Source organism: Puma concolor, chromosome A3, assembly GCF_028749965.1.
Source record: "Puma concolor isolate L17-30 chromosome A3, mPumCon1.1.hap2, whole genome shotgun sequence".
In the NCBI taxonomy this organism is placed as follows: Eukaryota; Metazoa; Chordata; class Mammalia; order Carnivora; family Felidae; genus Puma; species Puma concolor.
Window position 1 is genome coordinate 55,641,379 of NC_141669.1, and position 23,531 is coordinate 55,664,909.

A 23,531-nucleotide genomic window follows, 5' to 3' on the forward strand; every position below is an offset into this window, starting at 1 on the left:
TTTTTTTAATTGAAACTTGGGGCAATACTTTTTACAAGTTTGAATTTTCAAATTTTTTATTTTTTATTTTTTAAAAAAAATTTTTTTTTTCAACGTTTATTTATTTTTGGGACAGAGAGAGACAGAGCATGAACGGGGGAGGGGCAGGGAGAGAGGGAGACACAGAAGCGGAAACAGGCTCCAGGCTCTGAGCCATCAGCCCAGAGCCCGACGCGGGGCTCGAACTCACAGACCGTGAGATCGTGACCTGGCTGAAGTCGGACGCTTAACCGACTGCGCCACCCAGGCGCCCCTGAATTTTCAAATTTTATAGACAGGTAATCCAAGCTCGGGCATGAAGTTTAGGAAACCATGACTTCTGCCTTAGCTTCCTCATCCTGTCCAGTCCAGGAGCTTTATGCAATCAGAGCTTTGTGGCATGGCAGCTTTGAGATGGCAGATCTACAGTGACGGTGCTACCAACACTGCAAGTTAGATCACCTCTATCTCATGCTGGGTAAAGTATGGTTTTGAAATGCCTTGTTCTTAGTTTTAAATTGGAGAGCTTAACTAGTATCAAAAGCTATATTTACTCCTATGTTTTAATTATGCTTTTTGCATTTACGTCTGGTATTGTAGGTTTCAAGTGTTTTCTTCTTGCTACTGGTGTAATAAATGCTCATTGTAAATGCCCAAACATGAGAGAAATACGAGGTATAAAACGAGCACACCCAGCAATCCCACTGTAGAAGATGCATCCTTAACCACTTAGGCCTACCAGTTTCATGCACCAACCAGCCTGACTTTCAACTGTCAGCACCTGAGAGTCTTTGAGTGAGGATTTTACTTGAGAGCAAATTGTGTTTGGGCTATCTACAAGTGCTGAGGAATCAGTTGCCCTTGGGAGCCCTCAACCGTGACTGACAAGATGTGTTAGTAAATGGCGCCACTTCCGTGGCTCTTAGTTGGGGTAACTAAAGACAGTGTTCTAGGTCTTCCCAGCATTCTCCGGTAGGATTAAGCTTCTGTTGTCCACACTGGTAACTTGCTTGAGGACAACACCCTCTAATGACTTCCCCCCCTTCCTATCTTACTTCTCTACTCCCCTACTGAGTTTTCCTGGGATTACCTCCTAAATGAACCTCTTGTACTTTTTTTCTTCTGGGAGGACCTAACTTAATATACCCATCTTCCAAGGATGATGCCATAAGTTCAAATTCTCATTCTTTTCATGTGAATGTGAAGAATCACTGCTGTTCTAGGGGCTTTCTCTAGGTTGGAAATTTAGCCAGAGATTCTGTCCGTTACCCTCCTGTTCATAGGAACTGAGTCTTTGGGAGCAGGGTTGTCCATTCCCTCTGGGGAGTCACTTATCAGGGTTTCTCCAGTTTGGCAACATTGACATTTGGAGCTGGGCAATACTTTGTTGTGGGGCTGTTTTCAGCTTTGTAGGATGTTTAGTAGCATCCTTGGTTTCTATCCACTAGATGTCAGGAGTATCCCTCACCACAATTGGAACAACCAAAAATGTCTTTGAACATTGCCAAATGTCCCTGGGGGCCAGAGTTGCCCCCAGTTGAGAACAACTGAGTTAGATCAAGTGCATATGGGTGGAATATGGCAAGTTTGTTTGGGGTACTTGAAGGCTTTCTGAGCACCCAACAGGAAGGAAAACGCAGATTGAAGATGACCTGAAAAAAATCTTCAAAGTTACCCTTTTGTTTTGGAGTTACCTCTGCCCCATAAAATAAGAATAAAAGAAATATATTAGAAGAATTCTTTTATGGTAATGAGGGTTCACTGGTGGTGGTGCTTAGTTTGACAGAAGCTAATGTCTTTAGAGAGGGTGATGGCTAGCTAGTGTCCTGATGGAATGTGGGAAGATGCCAATGAGTTTCTTCAAAAAGAGGGACTCCATGAAGACCTGAGTCCTGGGTTGAAAAATCCAAGTTTTAAACTGAGTAAAAAGCCTTTTATGCTGTATAGTTATGCCTTTGTGTTCAAGTCTGTGGTTTCAAACCTCCCTGGGAAAGGAAGGGAACAAACCACTGTCAAGCATAGCTGTGGCAACAGCCTAGTCTCTCATAAAGAACAAGTAAAGATTAAGTGCTTGGGGTGTCTAAGAAATAGCTGAGCATGGCTTGATATACGTCAGAGAAATGTATTGACTAGGAGAGGCCCAATAAACCTGTACCCCAGGGCAAGCCTGGGTGGACAGGGAAAGATGTGGAAATACAGTGAGCAGCAGGAATTCCCTGGGGATTGCCTCCAATGTTGTGCAGGTGGATAAAAAGCATCTGATGTTTTCACCTGCTGTGCTTCCAGTTTGGTGCAGTGAGAAATTCAAAACCAGAGACAGGAAGCCAAGAATTTTTTGCACAAACAAGAGTCAGTCAGATTATTTCCTAGAGCAACATAAGGGTGGGAATTGAACAAGTGTTTGACATACTTTGTTTTCACACCAGGTGTCAGAGATAAGATAAGACTGTCCAAAGTCAGAGAAAATGCTGGGGAAAAAGGGATAGATTATCATCTAGTTGATAGTTTAGAATTCCAACCCCTCCTGCCATTCAAATTCTAGTTTTCAAAAGCTTGACAATTCCTCTTATACACCCTGGGAACATATTCTAAACTTGTCTGAGCTTACTTTTTTCTTGCTTAAAATATAACGGCAGATCACTTCTGCTTTTCAAAGTGACGCCATCTTTTCTGGTGTTGAAAATCGCAGTGGCTGACTTTATCCTCAATTTGGAATCTTGGGGGGAAGCGTAGGAGTTACTGGAATGTCAGCCTTTTATTAAAATTATTGGACTGTCATGGGAAATAAACTCCTGGAGCTTCTGTTTCACAGTCTACATCAGTGATTCTCAAAAGTGTAGTTCCAAAACCAGCAGCGTCACCATCGTCTAGAAACTAGTTAGAAATGCAGATTCTCAGGCCCATCCCATACCTGCTGAGTCAAACTCTGGAGGTGGGACTCAGCAATCTGTGTTTTAACACGTTCTCCAGGGGATTCTGGTTTATACTCAAGTTTGAGAACCATGGTCCACGTTATGGGGGAAAAGACAAAGTGAGGATGTCTCACCGTCTAGTCACAGGCTCCTGCCTAGATTCTTTTTTCATTTAATTTAATTTAATTTAATTTAATTTAATTTAATTTAATTTAATTTAATTCAATTTAATTTTTATTTCATTTCATTTCATTTTTTATTATTTTATTTTATTTAAAATTTTATTTTTAAATTTACATCCAAATTAGTTAGCATATAGTGCAACAATGATTTCAGGAATAGATTCCTTAATGCCTCTTACCCATTTAGCCCATCCTCCCTCCCACACCCCCTCCAGTAACCCTCTGTTTGTTCTCTATATTTAAGAGTCTCTTATGTTTTGTTCCCCTCCCTGTTTTTGTATTATTTTTGTTTCCCTTCCCTTATGTTCATCTGTTCTGTGTCTTAAAGTCCTCATATGAGTGAAGTCATATGATATTTGTCTTTCTCTGACTAATTTCGCTTAGCATAATACCCTCTAGTTCCATCCACATCTTGCAAATGGCAAGATTTCATTCTTTTTGATTGCTAAGTAATACTCCATTATACATATATATGTACCACATCTTCTTTATCCATTCATCCATCGGTGGACATTTGGGCTCTTTCCATACTTTGGCTATTGTTGATAGTGCTGCTATAAACATTGGGGTGCATGTGTCCCTTCGGAACAGCATACCTGTATCCCTTGGATAAATACCTAGATGTGTAATTGCTGGGTCGTAGGGTAGTTCTATTTTTCATTTTTTGAGGAACCTCCATACTGTTTTCCAGAGTGGCTGCACCAGCTTGCATTCCCAGCAGCAATGCAAAAGAGATCCTCCTTCTCTGCATCCCTGCCAACATCTGTTGTTGCCTGAGTTGTTAACGTTAGCCATTCTGACAGGTATAAGGTGGTATCTCATTGTGGTTTTGATTTTATTTCCCTGATGATGAGTGATGTTGAGCATTCTTTCATGTGTCAGTTGGCCATCTGGATGTCTTCTTTGGAGAAGTGTCTGTTCATGTCTTTTGCCCATTTCTTCACTGGATTATTTGTTTTTTGGGTGTTGAGTTTGATAAGTTCTTTATAGATTTTGGATACTAACCCTTTATCTGATACGTTGTTTGCAAATATCTTCTCCCATTCTGTCAGTTGCCTTTTAGTTGCCTAGATTCTTACACTCTGGGACGGTCCTTGTCTTTACCTGGTTGCCAAGGAGGCGCTGATACCAGGCCATGTGGAAGACTGCCTCTCCCAGTAATTCTGACCTCTGTGTAGCACCTGTGACATGGACATGAGGAATGTGGGTTCCTGGGACCAGAGAGCAAGGCCTGGCTACCTTCCAGTAAAAGGCAACAGATTCATTTGTTGAAATGCCATCGCAACTGCCTGTCAGACACAACTCTGGGTGAACAGTGGTGCTGGCTTGTGGAAATATTTCCTCTGCTAACTCCCTAAAACAAATAAGAATAAGAAAAATGGTCATCTTTAATGAGTTACAGTGATGTGCCAGGCACTGTGCTAAATTAGCCCTCTGTGTGTAAACTTCACTGAATCATCACAGCTCTCTGGTAGGCATTTGCTGTACAATGAATGTTTGTGTCTCCTCCAAATTTGTATGTTGAGTCTATAACCAGACTCAAGGGGTTTGCTGCTTGGGGTGCATCAAATTGAACACAACCCAAGGAAATGGTGAAACCAAAGAACTTTTCGTTACTTGTTACAAGTAAGGAAGAAGATAGCTCGTAAAGTGCTGTCTCCCTATGGCGTTAGTACGGGCAGCTTTTGTGCAGTGTATTAGAGGTGGGGGCAGGGAGCTTGCTTAGGCACTTTGGTTCAATTATGCATGCCTAGTGTGTCAGCTTGGTGGTGCATACATCATATGTTCCAAACATGGTGGAAAGCTCTGCCCATAGGAGGAGATCTTAGCATTATGAGCTAAAAGTAACTTCGGACAACTGAGGGGAGCTTCTGCATAGGTCTTCAGCTCCAATTCATCTCAAACTGACTCATGTAAAGAGCTGTCAAGTGAGACACACCTAGCAAGGGGTTATTAGGTGAAACACTTACTTGGGTGACTCTTGGCTAGAAGTGTTGCTTCCGCAAAACAAGACACATTCTTTCCCTACTTTTGTCCCTTCCCCTCCTTGCTCCTGCTGATCGGTTTCAGTCCTCTTATTTGACTAACTTCCTGTTGCATCCTAGCATGACCCACCCCCACGTGATGGTTTTGGATATGGGCCTTTAGGAGGAGGTGATGAGGTTTAAAGGAGAGAGGCCATCAGGTTGGAGCCCCCATAGTGAGATTAGTGTCCTTATAAGATAGGGAAAGACCTGTGTTCACATGCTGTCTCTCCTCCATTTGAGAACACCGTGAAGAAGTGGCCATTTACAAGTCAGGAAGAAGTCCTTCCCCAGAACCTGACCATTCTGGCACCCTGATCCTGAACTCCCCGCTTCCAGAATTGTGAGAAACTACACTTCTGTTTAAGCCACCTTGTCTATGGCATTTGGTTCTGGCAGCCAGAGCTGATAAGGTACTATTATTATCCCATTTTATAAATGAGAAAACGGGTTCAAAAAGGCCAAGTAGTCTGTCCTGGTTAACCCAAAAAAGTGTAGATTAGGCTATTACCTCACAGTAGATTAGTGTTATGGCCTGTGTGATTCTGTCCTCTCAACCTGAAAATCCTAGATTTCCTGGTCAACTGAGGGTGTAAATTCCTGCTTTTGCTGGAACCTTAGTGATGTCTCCTCCTTGTCTCATCAAACATGCTGGACTTTGGACCTTCTTCCTCCATGATCCAGGGCTCAGTTTTCCTGGACACCACATTCTGACTCCACAAAGCTCCCCCTTCACTTAGGGAGGAGCTATATTCCCTTGCTCAAGTTCAAATGCACTTCAGATCTCTTGCACAGGTCTCAGTTCCCTTCTTTCTTGTCCCAGCCCCACAAACACACTGTATCTTCATGACTTGAGGTGCCACACTGCACGCTCTCTGCTCTAAGAAGGCACTTTTCTCTATCTTTAAAGAGTATGCAGATTTGTCTTACTTTTATCCAGTGTAAGCAGACAATTCACTTTGTCCCTTAAGAGGTGGACTGTCATTTCTCTGCATGTGTGTAGTTAGTGTTTGCCTTGCTTCTCTAGTGATCTTGTCCCTTTTAAGAGCAAGGACAACGCTGGAATGCCTGAGTTTTGCCAGTCAGTGAGGCGAAAACAGAATTGTGAAGAGAAGGGCCCAATTGGATAGCTTTGTGACTGAGGAAAGGCAGATGTGTGTGTGTCTGTGTTGATGGGGGTGGGGATGCTCTCTAGTGGCAGAGAGGGAACACTGCTATTCTAAATGTATCTGTTTGTGTTGACATTCCATGTTGCACAACCTCACAGCTTGATATGGTGATCCAATAAAATCATCAAGTGAGTGAACTAAAAATACCCAGAAGATCAGTGGACAGGAGAGCCAACTGTGTGAAAAGGCACCAGAAAACTCTTCTTGTCACACAAAGCATTGCTAGAAGGAAAAACAACAACAACAACAAAAAAAACAGTCAAAGAAAAAAGGTCCAGCAGGCAATAAGGTGATGGCAGGTGCTCTGAGTTTGCCTTGGGTCTCTAATGATAGGCTTTTATCCTATTAGAGCTGACTGACACAGAACTTATTAACAAATTAAGAAGTGTTCATTCCTTGAAATATTTTGGACATTATACCAACTTTTTGGGTTGTTGAAAGGACTCTATTATGTCAGGTTGGCTTGCAACCCAGGAAATGAGTTGGCACTCTTCAAAGTTAATAAAACATCATTTGTCATAAGATTTGCAGGTGTGACTCAGTTCCTGCATTAAAATATACAGTAAAAGCCGAGGGCTGAGGAGCCAGTCTTTTGCCAAGCCTATTGAGTCTTGTATAACTGGCATGCTCCGAGCAGTCAGGGATCTTCTGTATGCTATCTAGGTTTGACGGGTTTTGCTTGTGTGAGGATCAGTACCCTCACCCCCATGTAGTCCCATCTTGCCAGGGGGCCGAGTGCAAGAGAACCCCTTGCTGTTTACTGGTTGCTGGTCGGAGGTTGTCCTGCTGATACACTTTGACATTGTGTGACTTTTGTCTTTGTGAAGATGAGATTTTATTGATTTTGTTTGTCCATTTGGATGGCTCATGGCAGTGGCAGTGGCCCCACAGTGGCCAAAAACTGAGTCTTTTTCTAGATGAAGTAGATTCCAGAGGTGACTGGAAATGCCAGTGTGGAGTGCAATTGTGTTCAGTCAGAATCTCGCCTTCCCAAGCCTTTTATTGCTTATGGGATCCATCCCCACAGGGAACCAGAACAGGCTGATGACCCCAGGATGAAGCGCTCCCACCCCAACATATCTCCCCTTTCTCTGTGTCTGAAATTCCTTTTGAAGATGATAAAGTGATCATACTTCAGGTAGAACAGCATTTTTCAATCTTTTTGGTTGTGGGGTCCCTTAACACTTATAAATTAGTGAGAACTCGAAAGAGCTTTTAAGTCGGTCGTATCTATTGATATTTATCATAAAATATAGGGGTCAGCAAACTATGGTGCATGGGCCACATCTAGCCCATGACTTTTTTTTTTAACGTTTATTTATTTTTGAGACAGAGAGAGACAGAGCATGAACGGGGGAGGATCAGAGAGAGGGAGACACAGAATCCAAAGCAGGCTCCAGGCTCCGAGTTGTCAGCACAGAGCCTGATGTGGGGTTTGAACTCACGCACTGCGAGATCATGACCTGAGCCGAAGTCGGATGCTTAACTGGCTGAGCCACCCAGGTGCCCGTAGCCCATGACTTTTTTTTTTTTTGTAAATAAAATGCTATTGGAACAAAGCCAAGCCCATTTATTTATATGTTGTCTATGTGGCTTCAATGCTATAACAGTAGAGTTGATTAGTTGCAGCAGAGACTGTATGAACCATGGAGCCCAACATGTTTATTTGTACCTTTACAGAAAAGTTTGCATATCCCTGATACAAAATGTAAATTGAGAAATGTTTAAAATATTTATTAATTCATTAAAAAATATCAATAGTAAAACCATTACAAGAAAACATTACTTTTTTATTGAAAAAAAAAGTCTATACTTTCCAAAACAAACAAAACAAAACAAAAAAATGCTTGCTAGTGAGACTCAGAATGGCATTGTTTTATACTTTTGCAAGTTTCTTTGATGTCTAGCTTAATAGGAGCAGCTGGATTCTCATCTGCCTCTGCATTTAATCTGTTGTGGTATGTTACTTTAGTTGAAGTGGGTAAAGAAAATCCAACTCGTAGAAGTATGTAGCCAGAAAAGGGAGGAGTATTTTAAATAGTCATTTCAGGTATTTATGGATATTTTCTTTGACATTACAACAAATCTTAACAAGTGGTAATTTCTAGGAGGTTGCATATAGAATCTGAAACCAGAGCAGTGAAAATTTCATACTCTGTTACATTTAAATACACCGGTCTAAATTGCACTTTGAATGGATTTTATACCCATGTAAGATTTTGTAACATCATGCATTAATTATTTTGAAAATATTAGTTCACTGAGTTATTCAGATCTTCCAAATGTTGACATATTTCATTTTGTATCATATCAAAATAGCACATTTGTAATGTCACCATCAAGCTCATTAAAAGAGTCTTTAAGCTGTCAAACTCATGGTGGTGAATACAAGTTTCCCAAAATTCTAATTTTTGTTTGAAACCTCAAATTTTATAATTGACATCAAATGCTGTCAGTTGTTTTCCTTGTCGAGATATGCTCATTTCATTCATTTCCAAGAAAATGTCTGCCAAATACCCAAATCTGTATAACCATAGTTTGTCTGTCAGTCAAATAGAATGGTGTCCCATTAAAAAAAAAAAAAGACCAATTCAGCTTGCAACTCAAACAGTTGCACAAGAACATTTCCTAGAGGCATCCATTGTACTTAGTATGCAGAAGTGCCTTGCATATATTTCTCATTTATTTACACAATATATTTAATATATGTATATTCCCTGGTTGAGCTTTAGTACAATTAATGCTTTTCTATGTTTATCAAGGACATTCTTAAGTAAAACTTTTTTCTTTCTTGGGAGTATGTGACAGTAAGGGGTACAATGACTAGCACAGTTTGAGGCCACTGCCTTGATATATGCTAAGGCACCATCAGTTTTACCCTCCCCTTCACTGCTTTTGTACCATCAATGTCCATGTCAACACAGTGAAGACAAATACCATCTTGCTGTGATTACAGACATAGTTTTGACTTCATGGATCCTTGGAAGTGTGTCCACGGACCACACTTTGGGAACCTGCTGAGATAGAAGAGCAATAAATTGAATTAAATTCTGCTAGTTCTAGGAGATGCTTGTGGGTAAAGTGTTTCATGATTAAGTCATGTTAATGATTTAACATGTTGGGAAAATGTGGTATACTGTATCATATTGTTGGAATTTCCCAGTTCTCATTAGGTTGTAAAGGCTCTGAGAAGTCCTCAAGAAAATAAACATCTTTATTTTTTTAAAGATTTTGTTTTGAAGTAATCTTTACACCCAATGTGGGGCTCAAACTTACAACCCTGAGATCAAGAGTTGCATGTTCTGCTAACTGAGCCAACCAGGCACGCTGAAAATAAATACCTTTTAACTTTGGATTTCCCAAACCCATTTTGGGGAAAACATCCCTTTTCCTTTAAAAAAATTTTTTTTTTTAACGTTTATTTATTTTTGGGACAGAGAGAGACAGAGCGTGAACGGGGGAGGGGCAGAGAGAGAGGGAGACACAGAATCGGAAACAGGCTCCAGGCTCTGAGCCATCAGCCCGGAGCCTGATGCGGGGCTCAAACTCACGGACCGCGAGATCGTGACCTGGCTGAAGTCGGACGCTTAACCGACTGCGCCACCCAGGCGCCCCTCCCTTTTCCTTTTTAAAAAAATTTTAGTTCTTTATTTATTTATTTATTTAAAAAAATTTTTTTTTTTTCAACGTTTATTTATTTTTGGGAGAGACAGAGAGAGACAGAGCATGAACGGGGGAGGGGCAGAGAGAGAGGGAGACACAGAATCGGAAACAGGCTCCAGGCTCTGAGCCATCAGCCCAGAGCCTGACGCAGGGCTCGAACTCATGGACCGCGAGATCGTGGCAGGGCTCGAACTCATGGACCGCGAGATCGTGACCTGGCTGAAGTCGGACGCTTAACCGACTGCACCACCCAGGCGCCCCGACTTCTTTTATTTTTTGAGAGAGGGCATGTGAGCGGGGGAAGGATAGAGGGAGAGAGAGAATCTTAAGTAGGCTCCACGCCTAGTGTGGAGCCCGACACGGAGCTCAGTCTCACCACTGTGAGATCATGACCTGAGCTGAAATCAAGAGTCTGACACTCAACTGACTGAGCCACCCAGGCATCCCCCTTTTCCTTTTTTGATATATGTGAATACCTTTTGGGAAACCATGGCCTTTAGGGCATAAACATGGCTCTTGGGATCCCTCCTGAAAGCAGGCTTTGATAGACTGAGAATTGGTGTGTTAAAGGGGCTGGGGAATAGCGGGGAGCCTAGGGCCCTCAGAGACTGACTCCTGGACATAAGCCACTTCTAGTTCCTCTTCTCCTTCTTTTCTGGGCCGGGTTCCTGACAAGAAAGCCAGTGAGTCACGGGAGAGAAAGCAGTAATCCTCCTGGCTAGCTCAGGGTGCCTCCTAACCACTCCTTTTAGAAAATGCCAGCAGATCTGCATTTTTCACATTGCTGGATGGATTTTAAAGAGCTGAGCTAGGCAGAAAAGACACTGGCCTCTGCCCTGAAGGGTGCGGGTACACGGCAGGTGGTACTTGGCAGCAAGGGGTTTGTTTCTCTCTCCAGATCCTATTGTGTTTGTGGGTCTGGAACCTCACCAGCCTGCCTGTGGTACTTGAGGGATTCGGGTGCACCTCTTTATTAATTGTGACAGGCTGGCCCTGGGAACCTCTGAGAAGGGACAGGCCCTTCCAGAAACCTTTCTCCTGAGGATTACTCTGTGCTGCCTATCCTCAGATAGAAAAATCCCCTGTCTGCAGGCAAAACAAGGGTTTAGTTTTGTCTTCAGTGAAGCTGAACTTTTGGAGCTTATTCTCCAGTTTCACCTCATCCCCTCCTGATAAATACTGCCAATCCGTTGATACATACATCCCTTTTAGTGGCTTCCTAAAACTGACCCAGGATCTATGCCTGCTTAAGTTTAAACAGATTCATGTCATGCTTTTTCCTACAGATAGTAACAAATCTTGCAATGGAAGTGTGTGGGCTGTTTTCTCTTCAAAGTCCTTCCAGATGTTCCCCACCCTCCATGCTCAGGGTGGAGCCCAACACGGGGCCACAACAGGTATTTGATTCTGTCAGTCCCTGATCTGGTTGATGCTATCAATGTTGTGGTGTGATTATAGGCAATCACTTCAAGAGCTTTTTTTTTTTCTTTCTTTTTTTAAGTTTATTTAATTATTTTGAAAGGGGGGACGGGAGAGAGGGAGAGAGAGAATCCCAAGCAGGTTCCACACTGTCAGTGCAGAGCCTGATGTGGCCCCTTGAACCCATGAACCGTGAGATCATGACCTGAGCTGAAACCAAGAATCAGATGCTTAACAGACTGAGTCACTCAGGCGTCCCCAATTCAAGAGCTTTTTGTTGAACATCCACTGTGGGCAAGATGCTCTTCTAAGGGTGTGAGTGTGGGTGAAACAGAGCCCATTGAAGTGTCCAGTGTGAGAAGGTGAGGTATTCTCAAGTGTCCTCAGTGTAGGGGAAAAGGAAGCAGGAGCCAAGGGAGGCTTGACAGATGGCCGTGGCTGGGAAGACAGGGAAGGAGCACTTTGACTCTGAAGATCCCAGGAGGCTGCCAGGAGAAGGTGGCATTTCTGTTGGACAGTGAGGGTTGGATAGAAGGCTGACAGGACAGAGTTTGTTTGAACCAAAGAATCTAGTGCCTGAACAATATGCTGAAAATCACCAGGAAATAGGTCTGCTAAATTTCCTCTCATCTCTAAATTTATTCTAATCTCAACTTCCTGATGTTTTATGGGCATTTTCTTTTTTTAAAAAAAAATTTTTTTTTCAATGTTTTTTATTTATTTTTGGGATAGAGAGAGACAGAGCATGAACGGGGGAGGGGCAGAGAGAGACGGAGACACAGAATTTGGAAACAGGCTTCAGGCTCCGAGCCATCAGCCCAGAGCCTGACGCGGGGCTCGAACTCACGGACCGCGAGATCGTGACCTGGCTGAAGTCGGACGCTTAACCGACTGCGCCACCCAGGTGCCCCTTATGGGCATTTTCTTAATGTTTCTCATGCATTTGGTCTTTTGTCCCTTCTCAGTGACACACTTCTGGAATACAGAAACTTCTATGTAGTTTTTTTTTTTTAGACATCTAGCCTGGGTGTGTACACAAACCTTCGGTAACCATTGAGGGAGAGTTGCTGACAGTGCTCTGAGCAGGCTTCCGAGGTCCCATGGTTTAGTGCTCTCTGAAAACTGACCAGTGGCCACATAAAGTGTATAGTGAAAATGGCAGGAGACCTGGGTTTTGATTCAGCTTGCTACTCCTTAGCTCTAGGCCTGGGACCATTCACGTAGATTCTCTTGTTCCTGGTTTAGTTTTCAGTGAAGTAAGGGAGTTGTATTAAAGCCATATTTCCCAAAGTGGGTTGTTGAAAACTATACGACCACCGTAGTGTGTCCAGACTGTCCTGCAGGTTATAGACTGAATCCATAATGTCATACACATATATAATTATTTTTCCAATGTATTTAGAAGTGGTCATGACTTCTAAAATACGGGTTCATTTTGAAGTGTTACTGAGTTCATAATGGCTATTAATGGCAAACATAATAAAGAGTAATGTTTATTAAATGCTTGCCAAGTGTGAATTATAGTAAGTGCCTGTCTCAGGTTGGAATTCCAGATCTGGAGAAGAGGATTTGTGTATGGAGGGGCTTATGTAGGATTTCTCTAAGAATTGGAAGAAGCAGAAGAGAGGAAAAGAAACCAAACAGGGATGTAATTCCAGGTGAAGTCCCAGCCTCAGCCTGAATGAATTGGGTGGGTGGGTGGGTGGCCTCTGGAATGTAAGTGACATCATAGATGTCATAGCTTGTCCTCACTCATGGCAAAAGAACTGGGCCTTCATACTTCTACCCTGGTCAATCTCTGGCTAAGGGCCACATTAGCAGGGTGATGGTGGTGTTGGGAGACACAAACTCCCAGGTATTTCTGGCTTTTTGAGCCTTACCATAAAGCAGTTTCAGTAGCCTTCAAACAGTTCTCTGACAAGAATTACAGGCAGCTAGAAGGTAAAGGAGAAAATCCCACCCCAAACCACTCCATACCAGGAGTGGCCAGAAGCCACATGTAAGGAGACAGGTGTATAGAAACCATCAAGGTGCTCCAAGGGGGGTCTGATGGAGTGTCATACCAGACACAGCTGGCAAGCAGTAGATCCAAGATTCCAAGCAAGAAGCCCATACTTTTACCACCATAGTGCATATTGGTCACTGCTTCCCCAAATGCAACAAGCTATCTTATGTGTAATGAAGAAAATTTTGGGAATAAATGGACAAGATATTGGAGGTACTATGTGGTGGTCTAACATTTGATGATGTCATGATCTCATGCCAGTGTTGTGCTCTGATTTCAAAGCAATTTCAAGGGCAATTTGGATTTCAGTTATTTTCTGTCTTAACAACCCTTCTGACTTAAGCAATTTTAATCAAAATCAAAAGATCCAGCTGCAGTTTGTTAATAGCTAAAAAAACAATGGCCAAAGGTGAAAGATTTTTAAAGGACTACACAAGGCACTTCTGTTGGCAGAATAATTGAGAGATGGCTGTTTGAGTGGGAAACAATGTAATTTGGATTCCTAATTCAGCAAAATTACTTAATTGGCAACACATGCTTCCCAATCACCAGAGAAGAACAGGAGGGTGGTTTTAATATGGGAGCGGAGCAAGATGGCAGGTTCCTAAATATGGAACAGGGAGAAGTTTTCCTTTTATTCAGTGTTAACTTCTTGTCATTACCTGTCTCATCCTTTCTGTAATCCTGTGTTCATGAGGATAGTGACTCAAAGCTCCCATCATGAGTTGCTCTGAGAATCCCATAGGCTGATAAAGAACTCTACAATTGTACCATGTCTGGTACGGTAAATCGTTGAGGGCATTCAGGGGGTCTTGACCTAGACTCACAGTGTTTCTCAATCAGGGACAGTATCCTTCCCCTCCTGAAGGGTTTTTAGAAATATGTGTGTGTGGGGGAATCATTTGTTGTCACAATGAACAGGTTGTTGCAAGGTGAGTGTATGTAGGCTAGTAGAATGTAGTTCCTGGGGGGCCAGTGATGCTAACCATCTTGCAGTGCACGGGATGGCCCCACTTGAGGAAGAAGTCTTACTTTAAATGCTAATGACACCAGCACTGAGAGACTCTGGGAGAAGTGATTTGAGAAAGGTAATCATCTTTAAATATGAGACACAGTGGCCTCTGAAATGACTTATACTTTTCCATATACCTGTAGAAAACCACTTACGAAATGACAGGGTTAAGCAGTTAAGGCTACTCAGAATGGAGTTGCCCTTGTCGTTAGTAGTGAGCTCCCTGTCACTGGAGTTATTAAAGAAGAGGCCAGAAGCCTCAGGTAAGGGATATTGTTAAAGGCATACCCAGCCTGAAGGAGAGGATGGAGTAGATGTTCTCTGAGAGGCTTTCTATGACCAGGATTCTAGGGTTTTGCTTACTATTTATTCTCAGAATTCTGGGTGAGAATTCCAGGGAAGCCAAAGGAATTAAAACTGAAAATCATGCACACATGTGAGGTTTAGTTGGAGAGACAGGTTGGGTGGAAAGAACATGAGTTAAGATTAAGAGATGATGGAGAAGGTGCATCATAGGTTAGGAGTGAACCAGCTCTGATTCCTGTCTCTACTAACTCACTGGCTAGTGTGGTCCTGGGTTTACCACATTTTCTCTTCATCTGTCGGGTGGTGGTGCTCAACTGTTCATTGCTCAGAATCTGTGATTCTATAGTTTGAGAGTAGATCATGTTCTTTGACAAAATTCTACTGGAGCTTTAGATAAGTACCTTAATTGATTATTCTTATGCAATGTGTGAAATAAAAATAAGCTCCATTTTGTTTTTCTCATTCACAAGGAAAAAAGTAGGCTTAAGTAAGCTTATATGCTAAAATACCTTAAACGTGGGAAGTATAGTAAAGTAAGTGCCATTTTGAGATTTTTCTTCTGTAACCCCTTCCTATAAATTCTAGTGCTATTGGATAAATGGGTCTCAGGAAGCTGCTTGAAGCCCTCACAGGTCCTAGATACCTTTATTTTTGGAGCCCTATGCTCCATCATATAAGACTTATTAAAATATTCTCACCTTTCCCATTAAATAAAATGTATATATAATAATGTTTTTTATTTTTTGATTTTAATGTTTATTACTTATTTTTGAGAGAGAGAGAGAGAGGACAGAGCATGAGTGGGGTTGGGGGTACAGAGAGAGAGGGAGACAAAGAATCCTAAGGAGGCTTCAGGCTCTGAGCTGTCAGCACAGAGCCCGACGCGGGGCTTGAACCTATGAACTCATGAGACCCCGGGCAGAGAACTCACCTAAGTGATGCCCAGGCTCCTGACCTATGGGAAATGTCAGGTGGTAAGCAGGTGTTGTTTTAAGCCACTAAATTTGGGGTAATTTATTGTATAACATAGAAAAGTAATATATAGGGGCACCTGGGTGGCTCAGTCGGTTAAGCATCCGACTTTGGCTCAGGTCATGATTCCACGGTCCGTGAGTTCGAGCCCCACGTCGGGCTCTGTGCTGACAGCTCAGAGCCTGGAGCCTGCTTCAGATTCTGTCTCCCTCTCTCTCTGACCCTCCCCCATTCATGCTTTGTCTGTCTCTATCTCAAAAATAAATTTAAAAAAGTTAAAAAAAAAAGAAAAGTAATATATATTGCTTGGTGGTATGCCTTTGCTTAGGCACAAGACAAGATTTTAGGTGGTTGGGTAACTAGTTGTCTTCCCTTTTCTTCTTGGGTTACTCAACTGAGTTTTTACATCTATATGATTCACATTATATTTATCTCAGGAAAAGCAAGGAGACTCTGACTTGGCTTCATCATTAAAAGTCCGGCTCATCATGTACTTATGTGTGATGGCATTTCTGTGGTGAAGCGCTTTGCATGTTTTCCTATGAAGGTAGTCCAGGATGGGTTTCATTAGGAATTGAAAAAAGCAAAGTGGATGAGAAGCCATGGTGTAAAATAAAGAAGAAGTGCCATAAGAGACCAATAATTTCTTTCCAGATAATGTTTCTAGTTCTCCTTTCCTGTTGCTGACAGTTACTCTTTGTTTGTTTTCAAACAAATTCTACCAGTCAGCAGGCAGCTGGAAATGTGTTTGGTCGCCACAAGGTTGTCTGTCTTGCTTTCTTTCTGGAGAGCTGAAAAGCTGGGAACTCACCCCGTTACTCTCCAGTTTCCAGATTTTCTAGACTCAGCATTAGGTGGAAAGAAAGCTGAGTTTTGATAGAAAAAAAAAAATCTGAATTGTCCCTTAGAGAAATAAAATGCTTCCACAAACTGGGGCCCTGGTGGGTGTGAATTGTGCAGGTGGAGGAAACTTCATCTTGTGTCTTCCACATTGTGTTGTACTTGATTCAGGATTGTTTCATCCTGCTGAAGGTGTCTCTTTCCCTCGTGACCCAGGGCCTCTTCCTAATCCCTCTCTGAAAGCCTCTTCCTTTTCATTACATGGTCATAATTATTTCTCCGTCAAGTGCGTAACCTAACACCTCTCCATGCACACTGCCAAGGCTTGAAACCATAATAAGCGGAATGCTCACCTTTGAAGCCATTATTTCAATCATTACAACACAGTTTATTCCTTGAGAGGACATTAACATTTGAAAATGTGTCAACCAGAGTAAGAAATTCATCATGATCATAGACCACCTGCCAACTGATTAAAATGCAATGTTCTGATTTTCCTGGATTTTTTAGATCTGACATCAGTTTACATTTTTACATTATCTTGGTAAAGTTTTTGGTAAAGTGCTTGTGAAGGCCAGAGAAGTTTGATTTTTAAACAAGAAACTAGAAAAAAAAAATGCGGTCAGAAGAGGGCAAAGGGATCCCCTGGGAGCATCAGGGTTGATGGGAGAGATGCCCCATCCCCCGCCCCTCATTGAGAAGCCATTTCCCTCCTAGCAGGACTCAAAGCTGGGATGGCTTCTGCGTTTGGGCACCTATAATTTTGAGCAAAAATGAGTCTGGTTGCTGTGCTGAATTTCTTAGAAGACTTTAATGAGATCATCTCTGCAGTTCAATTGGTAAGGAGTAAAGGACAAATATTCCCCTTCTGTCTAGCAAAAAGCCACATTTCATCATTAATACAGTTGAAATTGTTAGTTGAAAACATCTAGCAAAAAAATAAAAAAGGAAAAGGGAAAGGTGGGTTTGAAAGTAAAATATAAATTCTCTGGAAGCTGGAATGTGGGGTTAATATCATGTCAACCTAGAGATTTTCTGGATGGTATTTGTCGTCAAGGTAACACTACTTCTTTCTAAAGCTCAGAGAGGAAACCGGCCAAGGAAGGTGGTGCAATTAGAGTGACCTTAACCACTCACCTTTCAGCTTCTGGAATGTATTTGAAATGGCTAATATTTTCGGTTAGGTATTTCAGTGGATCCATTTTTTCCCAGTTACTTAGTCTTCATAACAAGCCACCCAAATTTTAATGGCTTGAAACAATAATACTTATTTTGCTTCTGGATGTATAATTTGGGCAGAGCACAGTGGGGACAGTTGTGAAGTCAGCTGGAGTAGCTTGAAGGCTAGGGTTGGAAACATCTGAAGGCTCGTTTACTCACGTATCTGGGGATTAATCCTGGGAAGACTAAAACAGATGAGCTAACACAATTGGGGTTCCTTGGGCATCTTTCTATTTCTGTGTGGCTTTTCTAGGTGGTCTCTCCAACATAGCGGCTTCAGGATAGCCTGACTTCTTACATGTCAACCTAGGGTTCTCAAGGTGCATGTTCTAGGAGAGAGCAAGGCCTATAGGCAACAATACTGTATTACAAATGTAAAATTTTGTTGAGAGGGTAGATCTCATGTTAAGTGTTTGTACCATAATAAAATTAGAAAGAGAGAGAGAGAGTGCCAGTCAGAAACTGTCTCACCATTTACAATCCAGTCTTGGAAGACATCACTTCTGCATTCTGTTTGTTAGATGAGAGTCACTAACCTGGCCCACATCTGAGGGCAATGGAATTTGACTCCACATTTGAGGCCCTTTGATGTGTAAGCGTGCTTTGTAGTTCTGAGCATATAGGGACTGGGATAATGAAGGGGCAGCTTCTTAGCTCAGGCAGTTAGGGACAGCTAAGTGATATCCTCTATGGAGTGTTCTCTATCCTTCTAATACAGAAGATTGTCCCCTGCCCCCTCTGACTGATCAGCCACGTGGCCTGCGATTCTCTCAATTCTCTCTACATCTACACAACCCTGTAATGCTAAATCTGTGCTGCATGTTTGTCTATCCAATTAGACTGGAAACATCCTGAGGGCAGGAACTGCAGATATATATATATATATATATATATATATATATATGTATATATGTATATATATATGTATATACACACACACATATACATATACACACACATATATATGTGTATATGTATATATATATTTAATGTAATTTATTGTCAAATTGGCTAACATACAGTGTGTGAAGCGTGCTCTTGGTTTTTGGGGTAGATTCCCGTGGTTCATCACTTACATACAACACCCAGTGCTCATCCCAACAAGTGCCCTCCTCAGTGCCCACCACCCATTTTCCCTTCTCCTCCACTCCCCGCATTAACCCTCAGTTTGTTCTCTGTATTTAAGGGTCTCTTGTGGTTTGCCTCCCTTCCTCTCTATTTGTAACTATTTCCCCCACTTCTTTTACCCCATGGTCCTCTGTTAAGTTTCTCAAGATCCACATATGAGTGAAAACATCTTTTTGTTCCCCTCAGTTCTGAGCCTGGCACCCAGTTCAGATTTGTGAGTTGGTTAGTATCCTGACATCCTGTGCTTTCTAACACCTACACAGTTCTGTGAGTCAGAAAGCTTTAAGTTGCAAGTGAAAGAAACCTAACCTATGCTAATGTAAGCTACATGGTCATTGACAGCACTGGAGTGCCCCATCTTTCTTTTTCCCTGCCTTCTAATGTCTCTGATTTCTGCATGTTGATTCATTCTTGGTTCAGTTCTCTTCTGTGGTATGAAGATAACTACGGGAAACTCCAGATTTATTTTCTCACATTTTCTGATTAGTCCCAGAGCAAAAAGAAAATGTGTGTTTCCTGAAAGCTCTGGCTGCAGTCCTACAGTGGCTGTGATTGGTCAGATTTGGGTTGTGGTCTCTCTGAAACAATCTCTGCGGCCAGGGCTTGGGATACACTGGGTCTTGTTCTCACACTTGTGATAGGAGAATCGGCTCTGGGTGATAGCCAGCCCTACCAGACCAGAGGGTCAGTGCTCACAAGGAGAACGTAGCACGTGTTTATTAAAATAGCTGACTCAGCAGTGAGGGAGGAGAGAGTGACTACAGAGACTCAGGGGTCTGAAAGGAGGAATTGTATGGCAAGAAATGAAAGGGAAAGAATCTCTTCTTTTTTTGAGTACCCAATGTATGCTATAAGCAGTAGGCTCTTTATAGATTCTGACCTCATTTGATTCCCCAACAATTCATTAAGGCAAGTAGGATAATTTTAAGTTTAAAGAAGAGGAATCAAAGCTTGATGATGAAGGTAGGATTCAAATCCAGGATATTTGTCTTCAAAGGCCCTGTACTTTCCTCTAACCAGGGTTTCTCAACCTCAGCACTACTGGCATTTAGGACCAGGGAAATCTTTGTTGGGAGGGCTGTCTTGTGCATTGCAGGATGGTTAGCAGCGTCCCTGGCCTCTACCCATTAGATGCCAGTAGCACTCCCCACCCAGGTTGTGACAATCAAAAATGTCCCCAGATATTGCAAAATATCTCTTTGGGGCACAAAATTGTCCCAGTTGACAACCAGTGCTCTAAACCATGCAGTTGAGCTAATTCAAAGTTGTGGTGCCTAAAAATCCATGCACCTGCAGTTGGGAAACACCACTGCAGGTCATAGCCTTACATTTTCTTGTGTTTTTGTTTGTTTTAGGAAACTTTGGCATTCACATGAGTGATTTCTCTAATCCAGTGGGAGACAGTCAATGGTTTGCCACATAAAGTAATTTTTAGTGTCATTGGTTCACAGAAATGCTTCTTTATTTGGAATGCACATCCAAGAATCAGTCTCAGAATCAGAGCTTCTAATATTAAATAAAAAGAAGAGGTGGTAAATGGGAAGGTGTTCAGTTCTGTCGGCCACAGTCTGTGTGAAATGAAAGTGGGGGTGTCTCTGTTGTAACTGTCCCCAGAGGCCATTCGCTGTGTGTACGATGGTTTGTTTCTGAGAGCAGTCGAGACGCCCTTTCTATGTGGAGAGAAGGGTTTGCAAGGCCTGGGTGGACAGAGCTGAGAGAGGAAGTTGGCACGGCCCTTGCTGACTTCGTCTCTCCTGCCAGTCTGAGCTGATTTGTAAGGCTGTGTTTGGTGCCAGGGATGGGATGGGAAAGGGGAAGTAAATTCAAACAAAAAACGCCCCTGAAGTGTCTGAAAAGAGGCTTTTAGCACCATTCTTTGAGTGCTCTCAAGCAGACTGAAGGTGCAAAAATTTAAAAAGCAGCCACAATCACTTTGGAGAATGGGATAGTATATCCAACACAGTGATATTATCACATCTATTTATTAGACAAAGGACTTCATTGTATCATAAAATAAACATGTTTCTCCTTCTAGTTCCTGCTTTGTGATGAATCTTCAAAAATGAGCTTACAAAGGAGCAGCCTGGAAACTTGGCAAAAGTTGTTTTTAGACAAGTGCTTCCAAAATATCTGATTGAAAGGGTTTTCAGACTGTTTTCCTGGCATGCTGTGCAGTTTGCAAGTGATTTTTTTTTTTTTTTGGTCAATTGTAGGTGGGAAGGATTGTTAAGAGTATTTGAAACTCATTTCTTACATTTATAGACAGATATCTTCCAAATTTATTAATTTCCAGAATGGGTAGCAACTGAACATTCTTGCCCTTAATTATGGAGTTCACATCTGGACCCCCAAGTGTCTTAGTGGGTCTAGTGCCAGGGTTATTACCTGCTCCTCTTCCCTCCCTTCCATTCAGGATACCTCATGGACACCTTCTAATGTCCTGGTGAATTCTAGTGGTTAAATCTTTTATCTTTAGAGTTTCATTAGAATCTCAGATTTCCTCAGAAATTAAACACTCTAAGTGACCTGAAGATGGAATTTTCTCCTCAGTGAAAATCTAGTCAACATTCTCCCCAGTCAAAAAATCCAGGATCAAGTTGTAAGGCTAATTTCTCATGAGTGTAAAACTGCGTAGCTTATCTCAAAAAGGTTATGTACTGTATGATTCCATTTGTATAACATTCTCAGAATGACAAAATTATAGAGATGGGGAGTAGATCAGTGGTTGCCAGGGATTAGGTAAGGGAGGAAGGGGGTGACTATAAAGGAATAACACAGGGAATTTTTTTGTGATTATGGAAGTTTTGTCTTGACAGTGGTGGTGGTTACACAGGTCTCCACATGGGGTAAAATGTCACAGGATTATATAAGGACACACCAGAAAAAAAAAGAGCTGATGCAACATTTGGTGAATTTCGAGGAAGGTCTGTTATCTATAATTATATGGTGCCACTGTTGATTTCCTGGTTTTGATAACATGCTATCAATATTTAACATGTCAGGAGAAGCTGGATGGTGGATACACAAAACCTTCCTGTACTATTTTTACACCCTTGTGAGTCTATGTATGTATGTATGTTTGTGTGTAGGCTGCATGTCCAGCATGGAGCCCAGTTCAGGACTTGAACTCATGACCCTGAGATCATGGCCTGAGCAGAGATCAAGAGTTGGATGTTTAACTGACTGAGCCACCCAGATGCCCCTAAATTATTTAAAAATAAAATGTTAAAAAGATTCTAAAAAACCCATCTAAACTGTATGGCTTTATAGCATCTGGCATGGCAGAGAGGAGATGGCCCATAGTAGGTTAAGACATGAATGAAATGAATTACTGAACGGACAGAAGATTTTTTGCATTATATTAATGGAAGTTTAAAAGACTAATAATAATAGATGACACTTCTGATTACTTAATATGTGTCAGGGTTTGTGCTAAACATTTTAAACATTATCTCATTTAATCCTCCTAAGAATTTTATGAAAAAAAATTTTTTTTTCCTTTGAAGGTAACTTTACATATTTGGTAGAAGTATAGAAAAACAAGGGAATTATTAATGACAAAAATATCAGATTAGTAGTTAACATGGTGGGTGGGAAGACAATGCTGTTATGGGGCAGAGGTGTATGGAGACACTACACTTAATATATAGGGGTGTTGTATCATTCTTCTTCCTCTTTTTTTTTTTTTTAGAGGAATCAAAAGAGAGGAACTTTCTTGACATATCCATAACTTAATTGTAATGTCAGCAATTTCTTTTTTCTTTTCGTTCTTCACATTTTAAAAATTATTTTAAATTTTATTTAAATCCAAGCTATTTAACATATAGTGTAATAATAGTTTCAGGAGTAGAATTTAGTGATTCATCACTTACATACAACACCCAATGCTCATCACAACAAGTCCTCCTTAATCCCTGTTTAGCTCATCCCCCTACCCAACACACCTCAAACAACCCTCAGTCTGTTTTCTGTCTTTAAGAGTCTCTTATGGTTTGCCTCCCTCTCTGTTTCTGTCTTATTTTTTCTTCCTTTCCCCTGTGTTCATCAGTTTTCTTTCTTAAATTCCACATATGAGTGAAATCATATGATACTTGTCTTTCTCTGACTTATTTTGCTTAGCATAATACATTCTAGTTCCATCCATATTGTTGCAAATGGCACATCTTTACCCATTTGTCAGTCGATGGACATTTGGGCTCCTTCCAGACTTTGGCTATTGTCGAGAGCGCTGCTATGAACATTGGGGTGCATGTGCCCTTTTGAATCAGCATTTTTGTATCCTTTGGATAAATCCCTAGTAGTGCAGTTGCTGGTCTGTAGGGTAGCTCTATTTTTAATTTTTTGAGGAACCTTCTTCGTACTGGTTGCAGAGTAGCGACACCAGTTTGCATTCCCACCAGCAGTGCAACAGTGTTGTATCATCCTTTTTAAAGTTGTACATGTTCTTTATATATTTTCTTGTATGAGTGCTCTTATTTATATATGGTAAGTCAGGTGGGGAAAATATATAAATAGGAAAACAAAACAAAGCAGAGCAATTGATGGTGTGACAGGAGTTGTTTTATTGACAAGGGCATACCAACCAGAGATAGTTGCTCCCAGGCAGGGGACACCTGGCTCAGATCAGTGGGACACCGTGATTGTTGGCCTGGAATACCAG

The 23,531-nt window shown here is 41.7% G+C and overlaps 1 long non-coding RNA gene across 1 annotated transcript in view; it reads left to right on the forward strand.

Moving 5' to 3' along the window:
- The first annotated feature begins 318 nt into the window (after nt 1-318).
- LOC147582463 (uncharacterized) overlaps nt 319-23,531 on the forward strand; it is a 266,379-nt gene continuing 243,166 nt past the window's right edge. The window contains exon 1 of the long non-coding RNA XR_015248718.1: nt 319-496. This is a non-coding gene — a long non-coding RNA (uncharacterized LOC147582463). The remainder of the gene's footprint in view (nt 497-23,531) is intronic.